Below are 6,314 nucleotides of genomic sequence, written 5' to 3' on the forward strand. Positions count from 1 at the left end.
TAAAAGATAAATATTATTTTTCTTGACCTTGTTTTTCTCAATGACGGCGGTGAGATAAGCCACTCTTACTACTTTTATATTTCTAATATGGCAAGTCATCTTCAAATACGACTATTACTTTTGGCACTTCATAACACTTCGGGGCCACATATTTATAATTTGGTGGAGAGACCGCAAATTCCCATCTTTTCCTTGCTTGTAAAGTTGTTCTACCACAAATTCGTATGATTCAGTGTCAATTTCAAAGGGCGACGTTGGGGCGGGCGGGCGGGGGGGGGGGACGGCTGCGCGGTGTGAGGCCGGCGTGCGGGGGGGGGGGGGGGGGGGGGGGGGGGGCGAGGCCGTGGTGGGGGGTGAGGTCGGCGTGCCAGGGAGGGGGGGATTGCGGGGTGTGAGGGCGACGTCGGGGCGAGGCGTGCCTCGGGGGGGGGGGGGGGACGTTGGCGGGGCGGGGGGTGAGGGTGATGCAGGGGCGAGGCCGCCGTGCCGGGGGGGGCAATATCGGGGCGGGGGGTGAGGCCGGCGTGGGGGGGGGGGACTACAGGGTGTGAGGCCTACATGCCACGGGGGGCGGGGTGTGAGGCCTACATGCCACGGGGGGCGGGGGGTGTGACACCAAGGCAAGGGGTGAGGCTGACGTGCCGGGGGGGTGGGGGGTGAGGCTGACGTGCAGGGGGGACATGCGACAGGGTGAGGCCGGGGTGTGAGGGCGACATCTGGGGGGCGAGGGCCGACGTGCGGGGAGGTGACGTCGAGGTGTGGGGACGACAGGGGGGGCAGTTAGGCTGACGTGTTAGGGCGACATGGGGGGCGAGTGAGCGCGACGTGCGGGGGGGTGAGGCCGGGGTAGGGTTGAAGGTGGGCGGGTGAGGCCGAGGTGTGAGGGTGACGTCGGGGGGAGGGCGGCGGGGGGGTGAGGCCGGGGTGTGTGGGCGACATCGGGGTGAAGCCGAGGTGTGAGGGCGACGTCGGGGGGGGTGAGGTCGGGGTGCATGGGCGACGTCCAAGGGAGGGCGAGCGGGTGAGGCTAAGGTGTGGGGGCGATGTCAGGGGGGAGGTGTGAGGGCGACATCGGGGGGTGAGGCCGGGGTGTGGGGGCGACGTCGAGCAGAGGGGGGTGAGGCCCGGGTGTGGGGGCGACGTTGGGGCGACGGGGGTGAGGCCGACGTGCGGGGGGGGTGAGGCTGGGGTGTGAGGGCATATCGGGGGGGTTGTCTAGTGCTGCGTGATGTGCGTTGACCCAAGGGGGACCCAAGCACAACATGTCAGCGATGCCCCATCCCAAAAAAAGGGTGCAGCACCAGGACTTCTCGGGAGGTCACCCATCCCAGTACTATTCTAGCCCAAGCATGCTTAACTGCAGAGTTCTGATGGGATCTGGTGTATTAGCGCTAGTATGACCACATCCAAGGAGGCGAATCGGAGGCAGTACAAGACAAACATAAGAGGGCGTTTCCCATCAGAAACACTTGGGAGAAAACACTCCTTCGCACACCCGTCCAAGTCCATCACCCACATGGGCACTTTGAAGAAACACTCCTCCGTAGTAGGACTTTTTGCTCGATGCTTTAGATTGCTACGGAGCCGTTCCACTCAAGTCCAGCACGAGGGCTTCATGCAATGCCCCCAAGTCGAGCCGCGGGCGCTTGAACTAGTTCGTTCGTTCCACTGGAGTCCAGCAGAGGCAAGCAAGTGCACGACACGCCTTGTGGTGGGGACTTATGCCGCCTCGCGGAAAAGGCCACCGCGGACACTCGCGCTCCAAGGCACATGCAAACCCCGCTCGTCGGAAGGAGAGAAGGGGACAAATTGGTACAAGCAGGCTGAATCTCAGTGGATCGTAGCAGTAAGGCTACTCTGCCACTTACAATACCCGGCCACATATTTAAGTCATCTACAAAGGATTCATCTCCCCGACCACATATTTAAGTCATCTACAAAAGATTCATCTCCCCGACCACATATTTAAGTCATCTACAAAGGATTCATCTCCCTGATCATCTGGAATTTCCATTCAGAGCCCCCGAGGTGGCCACTTCCGTCGCCTCGGCGGGGGAGGCTCTCGTCACATGCTCTCGGGGATGCACAAGCACCCCTACTACAAGTCGGGTAACAACGGGGGAGGTAGAGAGCACTGCGTCTAGCATGGATTCTGACTTAGAGGCATTCAGTCATAATCCTACATATGGTAGCTTTGTGCCACTGGCTCAACCAAGCGCAATGACCAATTATGTGAATCGACGGTTCCTCTCGTAGTACTAAGTTGAATTACTATTGCGGCATCGCTCATCAGTAGGGTAAAACTAACCTGTCTCACGACAGTCTAAACCCAGCTCACGTTCCCTTGGTGGATGAACAATCCAACACTTGGCAAATTCTGCTTCGCAATGATAGGAAGAGCCGACATCGAAGGATCAAAAAGCAACGTCGCTATGAACACTTGGCTGCCACAAGCCAGTTATCCCTGTGGTAACTTTTTTGACACTTCTAGCTTCAAATTTCGAAAGACTAAAGGATCGATAGGCCATGCTTTCACAGTTTGTATTCGTACTGAAAATAAAAATCAAATGAGCTTTCACCCTTTTGTTCCACACGAGATTTCTGTTCTCGTTGAGCTCACCTTAGGACACCTGCGTTATCTTTTAATAGATGTGCCGCCCCAGCCAAACTCCCCACTTGACAATGTCTTCCGCCTGGATCGGCGCGCGAGCGTGCCTTAAGACCAGAAGTAGGGGCCAAGCCCCGCCTCCACCTCACAGAGTAAGTAAAATAACATTAAAAGTAGTGGTATTTCACTTGTTCCAGCCACTTATTCTACACCTCTCAAGTCATTTCACAAAGTCGGACTAGCTCAACAGGGTCTTCTTTCCCCGCCGCGCCGCTGATTTTTCCAAGCCCGTTCCCTTGGCTGTGGTTTTGCTAGATAGTAGATAGGGACAATGGGAATCTTGTTAATTCATTCATGCGTGTCACTAATTAGATGACGAGGCATTTGGCTACCTTAAGAGAGTCACAGTTACTCCCACCGTTTACCCGTGCTTGGTTGAATTTCTTCACTTTGACATTCAAAGCACTGGGTAGAAATCACATTGCGTCAACATCCTAGGGACTATCGCAATGCTTTGTTTTAATTAAATAGTCGGATTTCCCTTGTCCTCCGTACCAGTTCTGAGATGGTTGTTCACCGCCCTAGTGAGGGCCGCCCCCCGCGAGGGACGACGTTCTACGACCGTCGCCCGGTCGGCACGTGGAGGCTTGCCGCCGCCGTAATTGTCTACATGGCCATTACATGTGAGATTGTGAATCGTACAATCCATTCTTATGGATTATATTTGATAAGATGTCTCTAGGGCTATATCTTCAAAGAGCCATTGGGTAATTTTGGATTTATAACCATGTCATCATGTGATAAGATATGGCTATGGAACCATATCTTAATTTGATAAGATATGTATTATGTCCCGTGTTTTGGACCCTAGTGAGCAAGGCATGTGAGGGGATTATAAGAAGTTGGCAAGGTGATAATGTGGTGTAGGGGTGACTCATGCTAGTAGTTGAGGTAAAGGGTTGTAAGCCCATGATTAGGGTATAAGAAGGTACATATCGGTCTAATTGATGGGCTAATTGTGAGGTTTATGAGGTGGAGGCTTGCATGCAAGTGGATATGAGATTGCAAGTGGGCAAAAACATGGTTAGTTCTTCTTTGATAGCAAGATGGACCATTTGTAAGCCCAAAAGGAAGTACTCTGTAACAAAAACAACCCCATATGGAGTAATGAAAGTGGTCTTTTTTTGGTCTTCTAGAGGAGCAATTTTGAGTTGAAAGCAAGATGGACCATTTGTAAGCCCAAAAGGAAGTACTCTGTAACAAAAACAACCCCATGGAGTAATGAAAGTGGTCTTTTTTTGGTCTTCTAGAGGAGCAATTCTGAGTTGAAAATAGCCAAAATATTCATCACATATATTGTATCGTTCATGCTGCCCAGCTACATAGAGTCAAGAATTTCATATATATAAGACAAAGAAGAGTAGTGGTCTCTCTTTGTGGCAGCATTAAGAGGCTTATACAAATTCTCCATCTTTCATCCTTTTTCTTCTTGATGACCACAGGACTTACCCATTCCGAGTTCTCAATATTTCTGTGCATACGAGAGAGAGAGAGAGAGAGAGAGAGAGAGAGAGAGAGAGAGAGAGAGAGAATGTTATGCCCCATGTTATGTGGACATAATATGTGGCTAGTGTTAGATGGCCGATTGGACACTTATAGCAGTGTGAACTAGTCAAGTGGCTATAAGCTAGGAAAAAATAGAAAAAAAAATTAGCCTACTAACTCCATGATTCATCACCAAATAGAAATATTTATAAAAGCTTAATAAATTATCTTATGATAGCTAGGTTATGTTAGAACTATTGATAAGCCTATTTGATTGAAATATTTGATCCTCACAAAATGAACATACGAAGAACAATTATTTTACTTTTAAAATTATACATGGGCCATAGTTATGGTTCTTAATATATAGAAAATCAATATTTATCTTTAACTTTTGTAAACACAAACATAAGCATTCTATAAGTGGGCATGATATCATAGGACATCATCAATAGAAGTAAAACCTTTTTGTGTGGCTCTCTTTTTCTTTCATGGAATGTAGCTTCTATTATGATGGCATTTAACGACAGTAATTATAAAAGATTCATATAAGAGGACTAAGCATCCAAACCTTCATGGTTATGAAAACGCAAAGGCTTAGGGGATTTACTATATGTCAACTCTCTATATCATGTGCATTATTCAAGGCCTAATTTAAAAAGCCCTTATCTATAATTTTTTCAAATAGAACACACCCTTTTTCTATGTGTAAATACCCCCCTTTACTATATGTCAACTCTCTATATCATGTGCATTATTCAAGGCCTAATTTAAAAACCCCTTATCTATAAATTTTTCATAAATAGAACACACCTTTTTTCCATGTGTAAATACCCCCCTTTACTATATGTTAACTCTCTATATCATGTGCATTCAAGGATTAATTAAAAAACCCCTTATCTATAAATTTTTCATGAATAGAACACACCCTTTTTCAATGTGTAAATACCCCCTTTAAATGGCACCGTTCTATATGTAAAAAATATGTGAAAAAAGGATTTAAAAAACCCCTTCTATTGAACCCACATGCTATGCTTACATATTTTAAAAACCCCTTCTATTGAACCCACATGCTATATTTATGAGTGACCCCTCCCCCTCCACCCCACCCCCACCCAAGTGCAAATGCCAAATAAGGTCCATATACAAAAGACCAAGGAAGTAAAAGTTTCCTACAAGGCTACAAATTCCCCTCAAGAGGATGGTGCCACAAATGCGACACATACCATCACATGGTGCACAAATGCAACACATCATAATCTTCCACGGATGGTGCGTAATATGTGATTCTGTAGTTAGCCAGGCCCACAAACTTTAAAAGCTAGTAGGCACAGTGCGTACTGGAGTCTGGACATGCACAAAAGTAAGTACTAGTAAGTTGAGGTAGTAGGCGACAGGCCAGAGGCTCGAAAGCTGGGAATCGAGTTTGTAGTCTGTGGGGACGCAAGAGGCTGGATGTGAATGTGATGAGATGTGGATGAAATGTGATGAGATGTGGATGAAATGTGATGTGATGTGAATATATGTGAATGTGATGAGATGTGGATGAAATGTGATGTGATGTGAATATATGTGGATGTGAATGTGAATAGATGTAAATGAGATGTGATGATATGTATGGGTGTGATGTGAAGAAAATGGAACAAGGTGTTAGAGTTGTTTTCTGAACTCGGGCATGGATCTGGTTGATTGTCCTTGCTGGTCCTCAACAGATGAGTCAATGGCTCTTTTATATGGATCTGTTAATTGATCTTGGTGATCTTCAACAGAGAGTCCATCTGGATTTTTATAAGTGAATATATTTCCAGGTACTATGAGCTAGGAACTATTGAAAAGGCCCCTAAGTGAATAGGTGGTGAGCGTTCTGGTTGCCAATGATGCCATAGGTACACCGATGAAAGAATGATTGGAAATTTAGAATTCAACTTGGATATTTTGGAGGATTATGATCGATGATACTATGGTTTCATTAAAGATTATTTTAAAGACAACTGAATCTGTGAAACGGGCAATTTCATATTGGGTGTGTAAGTGGTGTGACTATCTTGAAGCTTGCTTGAAGTGCTGGCTAGGGGGCCTGGGAACTCTTTTCCCTGGTACCCGGGGCAAAATATAACCAAATTCCTAAATGGATCCTATCACTACAGTGGTTGGCTAACCC

At 47.3% G+C, this 6,314-nt stretch overlaps 2 pseudogenes; both read right to left on the bottom strand.

Moving 5' to 3' along the window:
* Positions 1 to 1,289: 1,289 nt before the first annotated feature.
* On the bottom strand, positions 1,290 to 1,408 carry LOC147617829 (5S ribosomal RNA; annotated as a pseudogene).
* A 398-nt stretch (positions 1,409 to 1,806) lies between these two features.
* Positions 1,807 to 3,364, bottom strand: LOC147617830 (25S ribosomal RNA; annotated as a pseudogene).
* Positions 3,365 to 6,314: the final 2,950 nt, after the last annotated feature.

This window comes from Cibotium barometz, chromosome 36, assembly GCF_041138505.1.
Source record: "Cibotium barometz isolate CiBa-2024 chromosome 36, ASM4113850v1, whole genome shotgun sequence".
Taxonomy (NCBI): Eukaryota; Viridiplantae; Streptophyta; class Polypodiopsida; order Cyatheales; family Cibotiaceae; genus Cibotium; species Cibotium barometz.